Raw genomic sequence first — 20,367 nt, 5'->3', positions numbered from 1 at the left:
TGATGCACTGAGCTCCTCTCCTACCCTGACCCGGCCATTCTCTGAGCTCATTTTATGCACTGCTAATTTTGGCTCTCAACCAGACCCCATCTTAAATGTTGTGTAAAATATATTCCTATCTTATTTTCGCAAAAAATAAGTAGCGATGTCTTTTGACACGTCTCTGCCTTTCAGCGGCGTCCAGCACCCCTGTGGACCTGGGGTCACCATTCCCCAGCTCAGCAGCAGCTCCCCGGCCGGCGGCCAAGGTTTGTCCAGAGAAGCAGAATGAAGGTGTGATTATAAAGTAATAGAATTTTCCTACCAAGGCTGTGGATTCTGTGTCATTTACATTTAATTATAGCTCCTTAGAGATGGTCACGTGTTCAATTTTATCAATGATCTTACAAGGAGACAGGAAAAAAGACTAAAGTGAGCAAAGTAGTGTTCAGCATCTGACAGGGCAAAACGTGGGGCGCTCCTATTGCGTAGCCACCTGATGTTCGTGTCCTACAACACGATGCCGTCTGATTTCCCCGTTTCTCAGGTGCGATGTTTTAGAGACTGCGGCTTTTACACGGGGCTGCGCGGCCCTACGAAGAAATACTTTAGTTCAGCTCTTTAAAAGGGAAAAGAGACCTTAAAAAAAAAAAAAAAAAAAAAGCAAGCCATTTTTATAGACAAGAAATCGAGGCAAAAAGCGCGTCCACGACAAAGATGAAACCAGCACACCTGTTACTACTTTTTAAGCGACGGCTGATCCCGCTCGGCCACGGTCAATTTCCCTCCGCAGCGAGTCTCCCGAAGCATCCCCGCTGAACCACTCCCCCGACCCCACAAAAAGCCTCTCCAAGCGAACAGCTGCTTCTGAAACCGCACCCGGGGCGCCGGGGAAACGGACACCTGTTTCCAGCGCCCCCATGGGCGCCGCGCCACCTGCGGACGCCGGCGGCGCCCGGCTCCCAAGTCCATCCCCAGGTCGGCTCCGGGCGGCGCCGCGGAGGCCAGGGGAGGCCCCCACGCCCCCGGCGCGCCCCCCGCCGCCGCCGCCGCGCCCCGCCCTCGGCCGTTCGCCGCACCTGCAAGTCCCGCGCGCTCGGGGGCCGCGGCCCGGAGGCCCCGTCCTGCTCGCGCGGCGCCGCGTCGCCGCCCTCCGCCATCTTGGCCCGGCTCGTAGGTGCGGGCGCCCGCAGCCCACGTGCCTCCGGCAACTTCCGGGGCCCGTTGCCTGGCAACCGGGGAGGCGGTCCCGGCGCGCGGGTCCCGCTCCCGCCCCCGCTCCCGCCGGCGCCGCTGTGCGCCCCTCTTTCCTCTCGCTACCCCGCCTGCCCTGACCCCCTTGTCTAGGAAAGGAAATTGCCTGAGGTCGTTTCTCCGCAGAGGGGCCCCTTCGGGAGCCTGGCGTTCCCTCCGCGGCAGCCTGAAGGTGCTGTGGGCCCCCCTAGGGGGCAGCATAGCCCTGCAGGGGCTTTTAACTCAGCACCGGAACGTCCTTGGGATGTGGATCGGAGCAAAACTGCCGCCTTATTTTTCTAGTTTTGTTCAAATTCTCACCTCTTCCCTACCGAGGGCTGGGTAGCACGTCGCCCCGAAGCATGAACTGGAGTTGAAAAGAAAGCGCATCATAAATGCCCTTGGCAGGCAGAACGAGAGACCGCTGAGCCCTCCGCATTCATCTGAGGTTTGTTTAAACTCTCCTCTGATCCCAGGCACTTTCAGGCTCCTTGGATGCAAAGGTAAAAAGTAGTACCGCTCAGTAGAAAACTCACCATCTAGTGGGGAAAAGGGTGACTGTGAACAGGTAATAAAATGCAACTCGCAGCAGAGCTTGCGGGACACGTTACCAGACAGCTGCCCCCCATCGGAGGGGTGGGGCTGTCCCCTCCTCCTCTTGTCAGTCTTGCAAGAAAGATTTCAGAGAGTGACAGCAGGGTTGAAGCAAAACAAGTGAATTTATTAAGAATACAGTTGGCATAAAGCATAAGTGGGCAACTCAGCTAGTAGTCTGCGCTGTACCGCCTGGTGGGGGTCAAAGGGTTTTATACTTTTCCCCGTATAGGTTTCAGAGCTCCCTGCCAGCCGTATTTTCTCGAGGTTTATGTCTGTTATATTTTCTTAGGTTTATTGCAAAGGCTGCTAATTTTCTGTCTTGTCCGCTGAAGATTTAAAGGGTCCGGGGAAGGGTTCGGCATCTCAGGGTACTCAAAGTGGGTCACTGGGACACTAGTTAGCATGTATTTCCTGTGGCTCCCACTCTACCATGAAGCACTGTCCCCAGGGTGAAGGTGGAATTTCTCCCTCTCCATTCCCAAATCCAAATTCCCCATGCTTTATCAATCAGAACAAACGTTTTAAAATAATTATTACTGAGCAGTCTCTTGTGGTTTTATCTGCCATTCTGAGCTATTATCAAGCCATTACTTTTAACAAGTTCCCTTAGAAGAATTCTGGTGAATACAATCAGCTCAATCTTATCAGATTCATGCGTTTGATTCTGCAATGATTTTTTTGAGTTTACTTCCTGATTGTTCTTGGCTTTATGAGATGTTTCTTGGCCTATGAATGAAGTGTTCCTGAAAAACAAAAAGTGTGCGCAATGCAAAGAAAGTTCACCAGAGGGAGCACCAGCTCTTCAGCTTTAAATTCTTCCCAAACTTTATTGAACATGAGAATACAGTGTTATATAAAATATACATGGGAAGATTAAATATATTACTGTGATTGTTATTATGTAGAAATGTAAAGTTGAATTTTCTGAGAGGGAGAGAGAGAGAGAATGAACTACTGATGTGAAATTCTCGGTGGTTGTTTCTCATTCATTTCATAATAGCTCGAGAAAGAAAGTTTTAAAAAATCATTTAAAGCATCTAGTATAACAATTTTATTAATTGATTTGATTGCAAATTTTAGCCAAGCTATTCCTTAAACCTTCATCTTTTTGTGGAAAGCACACTCTTGGAGATTTAACAAACATCCAATGTTTTGCTTCCCCATTGCCCCAGGCCCTTCCCAGCTCCCACTCTTCACCCCTCTCCCTTAGCCTCAAGACAAACACTCCCAATCCCCACCCTCAGAGTAAGGACAAAAATTAGGGCAGTAAATATGCATAACAAAAATTCAATATGTAAAATTTCACCCTAAATTTCTGCTATGACACCAGGGTCTTCCCTGCCTAGAGAAGTGAACCCCACAGCTGAGTTCACATTTTATAGAACCAGGATGTTATTCAACATGAATCTGAAAAGAAATATCTTTGAGAGAGTTATGAGATATAAGACTAAAACAAAAATTGTGTTATTAAAGAAAAAGAACTGTTTTTGAAACTGAGTGAGACTCATTTGGGCCTATTGCTACATGACTCTGACTATAGCCAAGAAATGATGAGGTCAAGGTTAAACAGCCTTGATATTATTTATGTCTTTGCTTCTTTGCTCTTTACTGTGGAGAAGATAAGGGGAAGCTCTCACCAGTTCCCTCTTTTAACTTTTTATTTGTCTTCTTATTGCATAACATGAATTATTTTGATCAAAAGACTTGGTTTCATGCTCTTATTGTTCCTCAGCCATCGACAAAAGCATCAGCAAGTGCCCTCAGACTAAGACAACTCTATAAATAGTGTCTGCCCCTGGGAGTAACAGCCTTGGACTGAGGGATTAGGGTAACTCAATCTATTAAATAAGTAAATATGGCCAAAGTAAGTGGATGCACTTAGGGCTGCGCAAAGCAGCAGTGATGGGTATTTCCATGGTTGTTGCCCAGGCACAAGTCAGAGATTTTCAAAGAGCATTGCTGACTAGAATGAGGTATCACTTAGGGAACTCCGGGGTTAATAATTAATTCAAGCCATTGTGTTAAGTGAAATAAGCCAGAGAAATTTAAAAGACAAATACTGCTTGGTATCTTATATAGAGAAATTAAAAAAAAAATGCTGAACTCATAGAAACAGAGTTGATGGTAGTTGCCAGGTGCTGTGGGCAGGAAATGGGGAGAGGTTGGCAAAAGGATACCTACTTTCAGTTGTAAGATAAGTAAGGTCTGAGGGTCTAATGAACAGCACGGTGACTAGAGTTGATGACACTACATTGTATAATTGAAATTTGCTAAGAGAGTAAAACTTAAATGTTCTCACCAAGAAAAAAAAGTAAATATGTGAGATCATGGATGTGTTAACTTCATTGTGGGAATTTTTCCACTATATGTGTTGTGCGTATAAATATATATATGTATATATACATATATATACACACACATATATACATATATATACATACATATATCCAACCATCACATACACTTTAAATTTGTCAATTATACCTCCATAAAGCTCTGAAAACAGACAAAAATTATGCCGGAAAACAAATTCTAAGGATTCCTTCACTCTAAAGATACTTAAGTAGCAAAGCCTATGTAAACAAGAGAGATGAATAGGAAACAGTTATTTCAAGAGGTTTCTCTTTTACTTTTTGAAAGGGTGTTTTTGTTTTTTTTAGGTCTTATAAATAAAATCATCCTGTTACATTTAAAAACTTGATTGTGCACGGTTTTAGGAATGTAAGTATTGTTAAAGCAGTGACAGTGTAAATATTTTTATATTATAAACATCCTATTCCTTTGAAGCTCTATATCAAGCCCAGTTCTAAGTACATCGTGGATATTAGGTTGATTGACATTGGACCCCAGTGGCTAAAGCACCAAAGACCTTGAAAACACAGTAAGTCTTTACCTAAACATCATGGATAGGTTCTTTAGGCGAAATGATAAATAACAAAACCAATTTTACCCCTAAGTTAATTGATATAAACAGGAGTGAAATTCCTACTGCATCTCATCAACATTATAACAGAATGTTGAATGACACAATGTTATTTGAGGACCTGCTGCATGTACCTGTCTACATCCTAAGACCGTTTGGATCCTTAACTAAATGTGCTTAAGTGTGTCTTAGAACACAGATACATGGGTAGGCAGTTGCCACCCTGGCTTGACCAATCTGGCTCTCTCTCCTGGAACATGGAGCTGGGATTCAGACTTGGTTAGACTGCACCAGGGGCTGGAATCGAAACATGCAAACCTTGGGCAGCCATAGGGGAAAGAGTCACAGAGAACTCCTGGCAGAGAGAAATAACAGAAGGAGCAGGCCTCCAGAGAGAAGCAGAGGCGACGTGGGGGCACCGTCTGGGTTTCTGACATCCCTCGCTGCCCATCCCCGTGCACTATGTACCTGTCTTCCTGTGTGGGCATCTCTGCGTGCAACATGCAGGAATTCTCCCAGCTGCGAGAGGTGCACACTCATCCCCACGTTCACTCTCTCACGCTAGCACACGGGCTCCCGCAGGTGACTGTGGCCACGGTAGCCCAGCCCGTGTTGTGGAAGAGACAAGTCTGAGCAGAAGTCGCCGGCTGCAGATGCCTGCGCTTGTTTTCTGAGAGTGTGTTGACATGGCATGGCTTGTCCTCCTGGTGTCCCGCAGTGCAGCCCGGTGGGCGCAGATCTGAGAGGAGGCGGAGGGTAGGGAACCGGGAGGGTGCAGGGCGGGCTTGGGACATCCTGGGAGCCCAGGATTGGGGGACATGAAAATACAGAGGGAGGGGAGACTGCTCCCCTGTGAAAATACCCTCCTATTGGATGAATCTGCATTTTTACATTCTGTATAAACTGCTTAAAAAAAACTGTAGAATACATAGTGCTGGATAAAATCATTCAGCCAGGAGTTTGTCAAGCAAACATGCAAACTCTCCTTCCCCATGCAGGACACGCCAAGCACACTGCTGCGCTTCGCAGAAGAGTCACAGATGTGCCACAGGTTACTGGTCCCTCAGCTCAAGGGGCATTCAGGGCTCCCAAACTGTCATTTTTCTCAGGGTGCCCGACTGATGTGGGGCTTGATGCAGCTCAGGAAGGGGGCGCAAGGCCAGGGCGGTGCAGTGGGGAAGGAACGACGGGGCTCACTGGCAGGGGCCTGGGCACCTGATCTGCGGGCGGGCGGGGCCTGGGCTGGTGCTGCCCCTCTAGATGTATGGATTTTATATTAATTTTGAAACATAGAAAAAATCATGTTTTTTTTATACCAAGCTCCACATAGATGTTCCTGAATCCCCTCCAGCTGACCCCAGAGTGCAGGACAATTTTTTTCTGTGAGTCATAACTTGAAAAGATGTCATATGCCTTAGAGACCTTCCTAGGCATAAACAAATGCATTTTTTGTTTATGTGTATATACATTATCATACATTTATACAATTATATTTATGTAAAATCATATTTTAATATACATTTATTGTAAACATTTATAAAATTATATAGTTTTACACAAGTGGAATAATAATACCCATATAATGCAAAAACTGGCTTTTTTTCTTTAAACATAAAGTTTACCCTTCTTATAAGCATGCATAGAACTATGTCATGTTAAAAAATAGCTGCACGGTATTCCATATAGTAAGGCTGTATTGATGACCTGTAATTTATTTTATCAGTTTTCTGTTAATAACAGTTAGGTTGTTTTCAAGATTTGTTTTGTTTTTGCTATCACCATTCATGTTACAATTGATATTTGCAGAATAAATACCTAGAAGTGGAACTGTGGTGTCAAAGGTCATATGATTTCAATTTTTGATAGATACTGTGAAATTATTAGCATACTTTAGCACCATTTTACTCTTTAACTTACAGTTTAAGAGGTAGCCTGTTTTCCCACACAATTTCCGATAGTTTTTTAAATTGTCAGAGAGCTGGAAAGTACTGTCTTTTTTCTTTAATTATGGGTGAGAAAATGAAGGGGAGATATGAGAAACTAGATTGATCATACTAAATAATTTGATCAATGGTTATCTGTAGGATAAAACATAAGAACTGAATAGAAATTTAGCTCTTAATTATTCTATGAGCAGTAAAAAAGAAAGAAAATTATGATAAATAATTTTGGTAGGAAAACCAACTTTGCTTCATTTCCAGAGTGTTTTAATGAACACTGATGGTGAACATGGTGTCTGTCACCCTGGAAGGGCAATTATAGAACACAGATCATGGGAGTGAGAACTAGTAGATCTGGAGCATAGGCTTAAATATCATTGGTCTTACATATTCATTTTATATATAATTAGTAGAGTGATTTGGGGCAAATCATTGAACTGTTTAGCCCTTCTGTGTCTATTTTCTCATGTTTACAGAAAAAGGGGTTAGGACCTCAACACCTTGAAAAATGTCATGAACCACAGAATGTCTAAATTCAATAAATATTACTATGCATGAGGATTTCCAAAGTAAAACCTTCTGATTTTACGTCTCCAGTAGGTGGCGATACTAAAACACACCAAAATAGTTGCTGATCTGGCAACTGAGAGCAATTCTCCCTTTAGGATTCATTTTAGAAATGTTTTTTGCCATTATAGTAAAATTTTAATGTTATACAAAGAGTGCATTTATAAAATTTATTATGTTACATTTAACATATTCACTTATGGTATCAATTGATTGTTAATTTGTTCTTTAGTGTACAGAAATCAAATCCCAAATCCAATTACTTCAGAGGACATGATTTTAATCTCTCATAATTTCTTTCTTTCTTTTTTTTGGTTCATCCTCACCTGAGGAGATTTTTTCCATTGATTTAGAGAGAGTGGAAGGAAGGGTGTGAGAGAGAGAGAGAGAAACATCAATGTGAAAGAGACACGTCAATTGGTTGCCTGTCACATGGGCCCCGACCAGGGCCATGTCAAACCTGCAGCCCAGGTTCGTGCCCTTGACTGGGAATAGAACACGTGACCCTTTGTGGAGCAGACTGACGCTCTAACCACTGAACTACACCATCCAGGGCTTATAGTTTCTTTAATTCAGTTAATTTTATACATACTTGTGGTTTTAATTAATCAACGTATTTAATTATGAGGCTAAGAGTGGATATAGATTGAACTTCATTTAATTGAAACATTTAAAATTCTGTATAAGAAGATAGGTGAAGGGGAGCCTCACATAAGTTCTCTGGATATCTTGTTAGAAAGTCAACTTTTACTAATTGTGTAATTATACAGAAAATCAAGGACATCAACCAAAAAATTGGAACTTTACAAAGTTGCAAGATTGTAATGTAATCTTCAAAAAATCAATTGTATACTTACATTAATGACATGTAGTTAGAAAATGAAGAATTAAATATAATAACTTAGCAACAAAAGCCTTGCATAAATAAATAGTGATTTATCTTGATACATAAAATATATATTAACAGAATATAATAAAACCTTAGTAGGAAAAATAAAGGAAGACACTCATAATTAACAGGTTGAATAGAGTAAACATAAAAATGCTATTTATGTTATACATAGATGAAATGTAAATATACATTAAGAGCTTATATGGAACATTTTATACAAATTGACAATAGTAAAAATATGGAAAAAACAGCAAGACAAGATTATTTTTTAAAAGATAATAATAATTGACATAAAATTTCTAAACACTTTACAAAACTTTTGTTAAAATTAAATGGTAACTGGAGAACAATGTTAAGGTGATCATTAAAATAGAAAAATGCTTTAGGATGGATTATTATGATAGTGATGTCTCACTGCCAAAATATAGCATGTTTACAGATCCTTGTATAAAATATGCATATTAATATAAAACACTTCTATAAGAATTAACACCGATGAATGAAAATGCTAGTTATTAGTATGCAGGTTAGAAGATTTAAGTAGGGTTATTTTGTGCTATTCAGAAAAAAGTCTTTTACATTTTGCATTATCTTAAAAGAACAAGAAGATATAGATTAAGAATGAGGCATCACTTACAGAAAATATTGTTACGCATTGTTTCCTTGGCAAGACGTGTGTGTAATCTTGCAGTAAAATTTTTAAATAGGACAGGCAATACTCTGAGTTGATTTAAGAGGTGTCTGAAATGAAGGATAGGGGATGAGCTCAGAGAAACTGCAAATTGCAATTTTCTTTTTTTAAAGGAAGAATTAATAAATCCTAGCTATCAAATCTCTTCCTATCTGAACACAGGAACCTAATGGACTAGAATAAGTGGTAGCTAAACTCTCATAATCTGGACTCAGGAACAAAACTGAGTAAGATAATATAGGATACTTATGTCTTATTACAGATTAAGCAAAATTGAAAGGAGAAAGGAGCCTAAGAAAACCAGTCTCATTTTGTCAAGTGCAGAGCATTCCTCTGTCTCCTGGGCACGCAGCTAGACCATTTACCTCAACCTGCCTTGAAGGTAGGTGTGGCCACTTAAGGGCAAGTGAGTTCAGCTTTCCACACCTGGCCCATGAAAACTTCCTGTGTGATTCCTCCTCACACTCTGGTCCATCTCCCAGCCAAATGCAGAGGAAAAAATTGGTCAAGGGCTCCATGGCCTAGGGTATGGTAGAGCCACAGATGGGAGGAGCTTGTCTCTTAGCTGATGCTCACCTGAAACATTTGTATTCAACTTTGCATGAATGAAAAATAAATTTTCACTGTGAAATTGTGGGATTTGTTTTATAGCAACTTAGTGCTACTTATTCTAACTAGTATGTGTTACTGGATTCTTATTTTTATTTGTGAAATTACATATTTTCGTAGTTGAAATTAATTTATAAGTGATATTTATGTTACTTTCTTCCCTAATACATCCATGAGCCTATTTTTGTATGTAAAGAATGTTGACATGTTATCAATCTTTAACACAGTATCATATTGTTAGTATTCTCTTGTGTTACTTAACTATTCCCAAATGTTTGGCATTAGGTTTCCAGTTTTTCACCATAAGTTATGCTACTTAGTATCTCTACTGATTATTTTGGAGATTTTATTCAAAATGGAATTACCCAGTCAAATAATGAATGGTTGAAAAGGATATGTATGGTCAGTGACTAACACACAATCTATGAATTCCTAAAAATCACTGAGTTGTGCAAAATTGTGCATTACCCACAAGGGAAAAAAGGGGAAGTTGCACTTATTTGAAACTAAAAACTTCTGCTTTGTGAAAGGCATTATTTAGAGAATGAAAACACAAGCCAGATTTTGAGAAAAATCTTTGCAAAACACATTTGATGCAGAACTGGTATCCAAAATATACAGACTTTTTCAAATGCAACAAGAAACAGCCCAGTTAAAAAGTGTAAAAAAGACCTGAACAAACACCTCACCAAAGAAGATATAAAGATGACAGAGCAGTAAAAGGTGCTCAACATCATGTCGTTAGGGAATTGCAATTAAAACAATTACAATTAAACAATTACAATACTACACAACTATTAGAATGCCTGAAATCCAAACACCGACAACACCCAACGCTAGCAAGGATATGGGGCAATAAGAACTCTCACTCATTGCTCATGGGCATGCAAAATGGTACAGTACTTTGGAAGATACTGGGAAGTTTCTTACAAAACTAAAGATACTCTTACCATATGATCCAGCAATCATGGGCCTTAAATTGAAACTTAACTGCACTCAAAATGAGTTGAAAACTTCTGTTCACACGAAAATCTACACACAATTGTTTATAGCAGCTTTATTCATAATTGCGAAAACTTGGAAGTCCCCAAAATGTCCTTTAATAGGTGATGGATAAACTAGTACATTCATACAATGGAAAATTACTCAGGAATAAAATAAAACCAGTTATCAAGTCACAAAAACACACTGTAGAATCTTAAATGCATATTACTAAGTGAAATAAGTTAATTCAAAAGAGCTACATACTATATGATTCCAACTATGTGACATTTTGTAAAAGGCAAAACTTTGGAGACAGTAAAAAGATAAGTGGTTGCGAGGCGTTAGGGGGAGGCAGGGATGAATAGGTGGAGTACTGAGAATTATTAGAGCAGAGAAACTATTCTGTACGATACTGGCATGGTGCCTACATGTCCTTGTACATTGGTCAGAGCCCATAGAATGTACAACACAAAGAGGGAACTAAGGACTTCAGTTACTAATAATGTGTCAATGTCGGCTCACCAATGTAACAAAGGTACCACACTTTTGCAAGGTATTAACAACATTGGAAACTGTGTGTCTGGGAACTCTCTGTGCTTCCCACTAAATTTTTCTGTAAAACTAAAACTGCTCTAAAAGAAGTATTAATTAAAAAACAAACTACACAATACACGAACACCACAGGGCAAAAATGGGGTTAGGGACATGACACTCTTATCAATGGCCTACAATGATTTGACACACAATGATTGAGGGGGGAGGGAATCCTATTTTAAACTTACTTTAAGAGCAAAATTTATAAAAACTAAAATGGTCAGTGTTGGTGTGACAAAGAAGAAATCGCATCATCTTCATGAGTAATACGTGTACATAGTAAGGGATGTGGGTACATGTGGCTCATAAGCGTGATGCATGGAGAGAGCTGGTAGGAACTGGAGGGTGTGCATGTGTGTTTTGTGTACTCCAGCGCACCTCAGCTGGGTGCAGTGTTCCTAGTATTTGTTGCAGACAAAATCACACATAAAGAAATGGGAGATTTACTGTATGCTCAAGTTGTTCTCAAGTTAATTAATTGTGCTAGAAAAAAAATTGATTTTCAAAGGGATCATTATCACAAAGCTCACTAGAATTAAAATGTTTATAAAAAACAGCAGTCTTCTGCTCCACATTTCTCCCCCACAAGTGGGCCTCCAATCGTGACTTTCAACTTTGCCTGTTTCTTCTTGTAATTAGGTCCATATTTTTCAGAAAAATGCTTAAATTGCTATTTCTTTAGTTACAATGTTAGAAATTAACTACTGCATGCATTTAGCTTTTGAAGCTCTCACGCCCAGCCCCCTGACTCTGCATATTATGTCCATGGACACTCTCGGTTATTATGGTTTTGTAAATATTGTCTCACATTAAGGCAAGTGGTTTACTGTGAATGTCTTTCCTTCCCTGCAGAATTTTTGTCTTTAACATTTGACTCTTATTAGTAGTATTTATTATGGTTGGTTTCACAGCTGTGTAGTGGTAACTGAATTTATATTTATATTTCTTTTCTAATTCCAGTGAAATGTGAACATTGACATTATTTGTATCTGTTCTTTATATATTCAGAAGTTGAAACTTTCATTAGTTATGTTGTCAGTTTGGAATTTCATCGCTTTCTTTTTAAAGCATTTATCCATGTCATTTTACAGATGTGTTTTCTATTTTTTTTCTGATACATATAGTTTTTAGTGTGTGTTTTACACTTTAATTTATTATGGTGTGTGATGTGACATTTGGATCTAATTTATTTCTTCTTCATACCAATATCCAATACTCCAGACGTTTCAGTGCCAGTAATTTTTCCCCTCATTGGCCTTGCCATATTTGTTAGTTTTTAGAATTATGTGTGGCTAATTGTTCATGTCATCTTTTCTCTCAAGACCTGTGTTATTCTCATTGAAATTGGTGGTTCTTCTATAATGTTTGTACTGGGATTCTCTTTGCATCTTGTTGAACTTTACTTCCTTGAATATTGTTTTAGTATTACTGGCTCTGTTTCCTCTAATATCTCTATTATTTGGTGTTTGGATTGCCCCCCCCCGCCCTCACACATACACACACTGTCATCATCTGCTGTGTCCTTTAGCTGGAAGTTGACTTCACTGTACACCTTAAGCACTATTCTACTACCAATGACAGTATCCTCACTCATTTCCTGATCTTCTGCTCTTTTTGATCTTTTTACCTCAGGGAGGCAATTGTGTGTGTGTGTGTGTGTTTATATGTTTTATTGATTTGAGAGAGAGAGGAAGGGAGAGGGAGAGAGAGATAGAAACATCAATGATGAGAGAGAGTCATTGATCGGCGGCCCCCTGCACGCCCCTTACTGGGGATCGAGCCCACAATGTGGGCATGTGCCCTGGCCTGGAATCGAACCAGTGACCTCTTGTTTCATGGGTCGATGCTCTCAGCCACTGAGCCACACTGGCTGGCTGGGGAGGCAAACTTTTTAATTAATCTTGGTTAATGTGTTTTTTTTAAAACCTAGTCATGGTTTTTAAAACATTCACATTTTGTTGCTTTTAATATATTTCTTGTTGGATTTAGCTTAGAATAAGCACTATGATTATTCATTCAACATCTGTTCAGAGGTACAAATGCTAGGATTTATGGAATGAGGTTTTCACTTGGTCCTTGCAAAATCAGAAGGAGACAATGAAGTCATGTGAATAGAGTAGCTTATTAACTGATTTTTAATGAATTATACTCATGATCAAGGACTTTACCCAAGGGTAAATACTAGAGCATAAAAGATTAGCTTTTGACTAACAAAGCTCAGGGTCACTTATCATCTCCCTCTTCTTGGGAATATTTACTGACCTCCCTGGCTCAAAGGAATCTTTTGAGGCACAGTGTTTATTGTCTGTGCCACTTCCTGGTCATTTATATTCTGCCTCTGAGAGTTGTCATCTTTCTATGTGTTAGCATTTTTGGCCCAATTAAAAGATAAGCTCCTGAAAGGTGGGTCCCTAATAAGTTCCTTCTCTTGTATGTCTATGGTGTCTAGATCAATTCTTCACATAAAGCAGATGTTCAAAAGTATTGATTGCAATTAGTCAGTAACTTTGGATCATAAACTCCCCTGGTGTAAAATTTTACCAATAAACTGCACTACTTTCTTTTATATTCTCCGACACACACGTGCGCGCGCGCACACACACACACACACATCTTTTTTTGTTTTCTTGTCAGATATCCTTGCTGACACATTAGATTTTGTGACTCCCTATTTTGCCAGATCACATGTGACACAATATTGCTAACTACCACCTAAAAGGAAGTCTCAGAGGGTCCCGAACAGCATGCATCAGCTTCACAGCTCTCTCCCCCTCTTCTGTTCTGCAGGATTGTACTTTTAGGGATGTGTTTCTTCTCACAGCAAGACACACAGGAAGTTCAAAAATACATCTGTAAATGTACTTCTCAGAAAATGTTTTGGCATATAGGATTACTGATTGGAAGCAGGCGGCTCCACTGACTTCAAGAATATCCTGATTAGATGTCGTTATTTCCTTTGTGGCTTAAATAACCGTATATTAATCTGAATTTGAAACCATTGGTTCCAACCTCTTTGTAAGTTGCTAGAAATTGCTAACCACTAGCTTAGTAAGAAGGGTAAAGCTAAAATCGTCATTCGTTTTTTTGAGGTTGCAGATAGATGAAACTTCAGAAACAAAAGATAAATTTGGCTCACGTTGCACTGACTGACGGACATTGTTCAACTCAATGATATCAGCAGAAGTACACAGATAGGAAAGATGATAAACCAAAGTTCTGATTGAATGCGCAGCTTCACAACAGGAAAAACTTACGGGGTCAGGCCACATAAACATTCAGAGAAGGGTTACGCTTAGAAGGAGTCTCCTCTATTCATTGTTATTTAAAAAATGAAGATCTGTTGGCTTTAAAAATCTAATTATTAAGCAAGGTCTTTGACATTTTTAAAGATCTTATCGTAATGTCTCAAAGAAATAGATTCTTCTAAGACCATTTTGTAAGGCAGTTTATAACTTCATTGATATCCACAGCCTGCACTTAGTGTGAAGTGTGTGTTTTAATGGATTAAATTGTTCTACGTTAGATTCATAATCTTTAAGGTCAAATGCTATGCCTTTAAAACAGCTATCCCATTTGACCAGAAAAGACAGCAACACTATTGTGAAGTGTTTCATATGTTTTAAATGAGGCAAGATTATCTATTGTTTAGTAATTTATTCTTTTGATGGTGACGAGAAAAGAGAGCCGCCTGCTTCATTGCTAGAGAAGCCTCAGGAAGCACCGAGCAGCTTGTAGTTTCTCGGGTCTGGGATATTGCCAACTTACAGGGTAGACTGTGCTAAGCTTGAAATGTGAACACTAAAAATGTTTTAATGGGAAGCATTAGAATGATTCCAATCTCATAAAACGCTCCTTTCTCTCCGTTCTCCAATAACAGACCAACCCCTCCAGGCTTTCTCTAGCCAGGCTCTCCCTGGCACCCGTGAAACGCTGCATGAAAGGGGCAGAAGGACTGAAATTCATTTAAATGGAGTCATTTTGCACATGTGTAAGTATTGCATCCATTTATTTTGTCATGAAGATGGCTGGTGAAGGAAACAGTGGAGAGATAAGAAGTAGGGATGGCGTAGAGCTGAATTCGCAACTGTATGTGAGTCAGCATCTGTTAGACCAGATGAGAGGCTCGGCCTTGGTGAGGGTTGTGCGTGGAGTCTGGAGGGAATGCTTTCTTGTGGGTGCACAGGAACCAGGGAAACTCCAACCACTGAGCACTTCAGGCTTTTATAGAATGAGGTTGGTCTTGGATATCTGGAGTAAATAGAAGGAGAGGCTTGCATACAATTAAATGAGTTGGCTCAACACACATGTCTCTTGAATACTAGGACTCCCTCTTAATAGTACTCTGTTGTCTGTATCTGTGAGTTTTTTTGCTTTTTGTTTTAATCCCACATATGAATGAAATCATGTGGTTCTTGCCCTTTTTTTCTGACTCATTTTACTTAGTGTGATCCTCTCAGAAGCCACGTTGTCGAAAATGGCAGTATTTCATCTCTTTTATGGATGAGTGGTACTCCATTGTATATATCTACATATCTACATATCTATATATCTATATATCTAATCTATGGTTATATTCTATCATCTATCTATCATCTATCTATCTATCTATCTATCTATCTATCTATCTATCTATCTATCTATCTATCATCTATCTATCATCTATCTATCTATCTATCATCATCTATCTATATCTATCATCTATCTATCATCTATCAATCATTTATCATCTATATCTATCATCTACCTACCTATCATCTATATCTCTATCATCTATCTATCATCTATCTATCTATCTATCTATCTATCTATCTATCTATCTATCTATCTATCTATCTATCTATCTATCATCTATCATCTATCTATCTATCATCTATCTATCTATCTATCATCTATCTATCATCTATCTATCTATCTATCTATCTATCTATCTATCTATCTATCTATCTATCTATCTATCATCTATCATCTATCTATCTATCATCTATCTATCTATCTATCATCTATCTATCATCTATCTATCTATCTATCTATCTATCTATCTATCTATCTATCTATCTATCATCTATCATCTATCTATCTATCTATCTATCTATCTATCTATCTATCTATCTATCTATCAATCATCTCTATCTATATCATCCATCTATCTATCTCTATCTATCTATCATCTCTATCTATCTATCATCTATCATCTATCTATATCATCTATCTATCTATCATCTATCTATCATCTATCATCATCTAATCTATCATCTATCTATCTATATCTATCTATCTATCTATCTATCTATCTATCTATCTATCTATCTATCTATCTATCTATCATCTATCATCTATCTATCTATCTATCTATCTATCTATCTATCTATCTATCTATCATCTATCTATCTATCATCTATCTATCTATCTAATCTAATCTATCATCTATCTCTCTATCTATCATCAACCATCTATCTAATCATTTTCTTTAGCCCATCATCAGTCCCAGGACACTTAGTTGTTTTCAGCCTGGGCTGTCACGAATGATGCTGCAACAGAAAGGAGGGTGGTAAGAGGACGGATCAGTTGAAGAGGGTCAAAAGCACAGTGATGAAGGAGACTAGACTTTGGGTGGTGAGCACACAATGGACAGAGTATACAGACCTCGTATTATAAAGTTGCACACCTAAAATTTATATAATGCTATTAGTCAGCGTTATCCAATAAATTTAATTTTAAAAAGGAGGCAGCACTGTGCTTGGTGCTGGGGTGTAACGGTCCATTAAACAGAGCTCCTCTCATAAGGATCAGGGGACAAATGCAGTCAGAACACCATCTTCCAACTGCATATAAAATACTTTCTCCAAATCCATAGCTACATATCACCTTTTAGACACATTTCCCTATATATATTTCTAGCATTTTCTATGAATTTATATTTGTTTTTCCATTTAAAACTGAATGTGTAAATGGACACTTTAAGACACATGAGGATGCAATTGAGGTTTTAAATATTTTAATTTCAGCATGATAGTAACTTCGCTCTTGTCACAATTACCTTTTTTTTAGTACCAGTGCACTTACTTTCTCCATTTCCACCTATTTCTGCAAACTCCAAAGCAACGTTCTAGTAACTGCACCACAGACTGCTGACTCATGAAGTGGTAATTGCACAAAAGTGCAAACGTTGTCTGAGAGACTATGCAGGGCATTGTGAAATGAACGGCGCATTTGGGAGCTGATATATTTAACCCCAAATTGGTGCAAAAAGAAAGTGTTTTAGGCACAATGATGATTGATCGCAAAATTTTGGTTGTAAGAAGGGCTAATAATGTGAAGTCAAGGGCCACCTGTAATTTGGTCCAATGTTGTAAAATGGACATTAGCAATGTACATCGCGTAACTCATGAGAATGGGGAAGATTATGAAAAAGAATAAAGTCCCTAATCTCAAGAAATTTAACATTTGAATAATTTAATTGGTTGATGATGGAATGAAAGTACTCGTGCAAATAAAAGATGCCGTAAGGTGGAATCACCTGTTAAGTGAACTTAGACGCTCTCCAGCTTGACATGAATTTAAAATTTTCAGCTCTAGGTAAGCATTTGGAAGCCAATCTTTTTTTTTTTGCCTATCATTTAGTTTAGTGGTTCCCACATTTTTGAGTGTGAGGACTCCTCAGTTGCTAGTGGTGATAGCCTTACCTCTTCAGTCTATACACACCACCTGGTACAGTTAGGCTGGATGTGAGGGTTTTGTGGGCTAGTTCTATGGCCTCTGCACAGTGAGAAGAGCAATGGCCTGAGGGGTAGTGTGTCCTCCCATCTTACTTTTTGACCGTAAATTGAAATTGGATTTCCTCCAAATATGTAGAGAAAATACATGATTCAGGGAGAGACATTTTAGGGTCTAAGAGTTACCGAGATATTATAGGGGAAGGGAATAAAGGGAGAGTTCATTACTGTGTATAAGATAAAACATCTCAAGGCCTGGATACTGAGTGTCCTTGCTTGTCTTGAAGTTATTAATTTTTAAAACTTCCATAAGGTTTGACATAAATATGACAAGGGAGTAAGGGATTTCCATTTTAAAAGGTTGTAAGTATAGCTAATAGTAATTTGTTCCACTCACTCTTCTTTCATCTTAGCAGGATCGCTTATAAAAATTAATGAGAATTCCTATCTCCCTCACTCCCTTTCTTCTCTCTGTAAACATGTATTGAGCACCTACTGGCTCCAGGAATTCTGGCTCGGTGCTCAGAACAAAGGGAGGAAGAAAACAGAGTCAAATGTATAAGTGATCTAAGCATAAAAAATTCTAAAACCACAGGAAAATAGAGTAGTCTGTTTTCCCACCTCTTGGATTTAGAAAAAAATTATTCAACAAATAACCATAAAGAAAAAAATAACTATATCAAACCCAGAACTTTTATAGAGCAATATAATGACAATAACAACAACTAACAATAGTGCTGGGCACTGATAGATATGTATCAATAAGGCGGGTTCAATTACTGTTCCAGTCTTACAGATGAGATATATGAGATACATGGATATGAAATGCCTTTCTCGAGGCCACATAGCTAGTACATGGCAAACACCATAAGCAAGGTTAAAAGACAAGCAACAGATTCAAAAGAGGATATTTGTAGATTGTGTAACAGGCAAGGATTAATTTTCCAGTCTATGTAAAGAACTCCTGTAATTCAATCAGAAAAATTCTGGTCAATTTGAAAATGGGCAAAACAATTTAAAGGCAAGGAAATCCAAGTGTCTCCTGTGCATATGAAAATATGCTCAACTTCACTGACTGGGAGGAAAATGCAAATGAAACCAGTAATAAGATGGCAGTTTTTATCTGTTGTGTAGGCATAAATGAACATATCTGGCAATATCAAATTTTTCTAAAGATATCTTAAGGCCGTACTTTAATATACTGTCAGGTGGGAGTAGACTGGTTGCATCCAGAAAAAAACAAAAGCATATCCTAATATTTAGTGATTTCATTTCAGGAAATATATATCTACAGCTGAAATGTTTAATGACTGGCTTTCTGGTTGGGAGTCAGGGAGTTTGATTTGTAGGTTTGCCATTTTCCATGGTGTAAATGCTTCCACTGTGGTCATCGCAGAAAGCAGAGTAGGAAAGATGTGCGCCAACAGCTCTCAGGGGTCACTGGAGCTGGGTCCAGGACACCGCTGTGACACATTCTGGCACATGAGCATGAGACACAAGGAAGCATGTTCACTGAAGATCATTGGCAGCAGAACAGATTTAAAGCGAAGTAAACATCCATCAGTAAACAAATGAATATATAAATTGTGATGATTTGTGATAAATAAGGTCACACTGCAGTTAAAAGCATTGAACTATTTGTACATGTATTACTATAGGCCTGTGTCTACCCATATTGGGAGAGTTCCCAAAACATAATGTGTGGAGTGATACAAACAAATCACATGACAACATTATTATGTCATTCTATAATATAAGAACATACAATATTATAACAGATATTTTAAATTCTCTATATCTATACATGAAATAGAAGGTTGTATATGAAAGTGGACAATGGACTAGAGGCTATATATCCAATTACACTGGCCTTTGGAGTGTGGGGGAGATAATTATATGGGAGGGAGGTGTGGTGATGATTAAAGGCTGTATTGGTAATATTTGTAATATTACTTCTTTTCTCACAGCATAAACTATTGGCCACTTTGAACGGTGTGTGAAAAAAACTCTAAAAAGATTCCTAGTTCTTTAACCTATGAAGTTATCAGCTGAAGATGATTGTTCTTAATAGCAGCTTTTCCAGAACCAAAGGAACATTATCACAATAAAAACACATATCAATTGTAAGACTTATCTCAACTTCAGAAACATTAAAATGTTTATTCAAGTGTGCTCTAGATGAGGGATATGGTAATTCAGCTGACTGGAAGAGTTTAGCAACTGCCAGGCATAACATTTTATTACTTTTTGATAATAGATATATGCTTAAAGTAACACAACAATTATTAATGTATCTAGAGCTATAGTAAACATTCAACATTTGAAATAAATATCACTGATTGCATGTACACAGGACCCGGCTTGATGTGAAGCTATCTATCAGAGCCTTCCAGAAACTGCCAAGCTCAACCACTTGGAAAATAGACAGCAAGGCAGAAGTAAGTAAAAATGCCTCTGAGTGGCAAGTTCCACATGCTTTGTCACAGGGTGCATGTCTTTTCCAATAAAGTTGCATTAAAAGTAGGGGAGAAGATGGGACACAACACCGAGGAGAAACGATAGCCTGTGACAGAGATGAGAAAAGACAGCAGCCAAGAGCACCTTAGAAGCCTGCAGCCGGGGCCTTTTAGGATAAGTGCAAACCG

General features: G+C 38.8%; 1 long non-coding RNA gene across 3 annotated transcripts; it reads left to right on the top strand.

The window, feature by feature from the left end:
• Positions 1–1,333: 1,333 nt before the first annotated feature.
• On the top strand, positions 1,334–20,154 carry LOC107533152 (uncharacterized). 3 transcript variants are annotated; one of them, XR_001602830.2, is made up of 3 exons: positions 1,334–1,660; positions 14,887–14,997; positions 20,076–20,154. It is a non-coding gene; the product is annotated as an uncharacterized LOC107533152 (long non-coding RNA). The 3 variants fall into 3 exon arrangements; XR_001602829.2 differs by having other exon boundaries at positions 1,334–1,715; XR_001602828.2 differs by lacking the exon at positions 1,334–1,660 and adding an exon at positions 9,155–9,204.
• Positions 20,155–20,367: the final 213 nt, after the last annotated feature.

This window comes from Miniopterus natalensis, chromosome 16 (assembly GCF_054644295.1).
Source record: "Miniopterus natalensis isolate mMinNat1 chromosome 16, mMinNat1.hap1, whole genome shotgun sequence".
In the NCBI taxonomy this organism is placed as follows: Eukaryota; Metazoa; Chordata; class Mammalia; order Chiroptera; family Miniopteridae; genus Miniopterus; species Miniopterus natalensis.
This window is presented reverse-complemented; position numbering and strand designations above follow the sequence as displayed.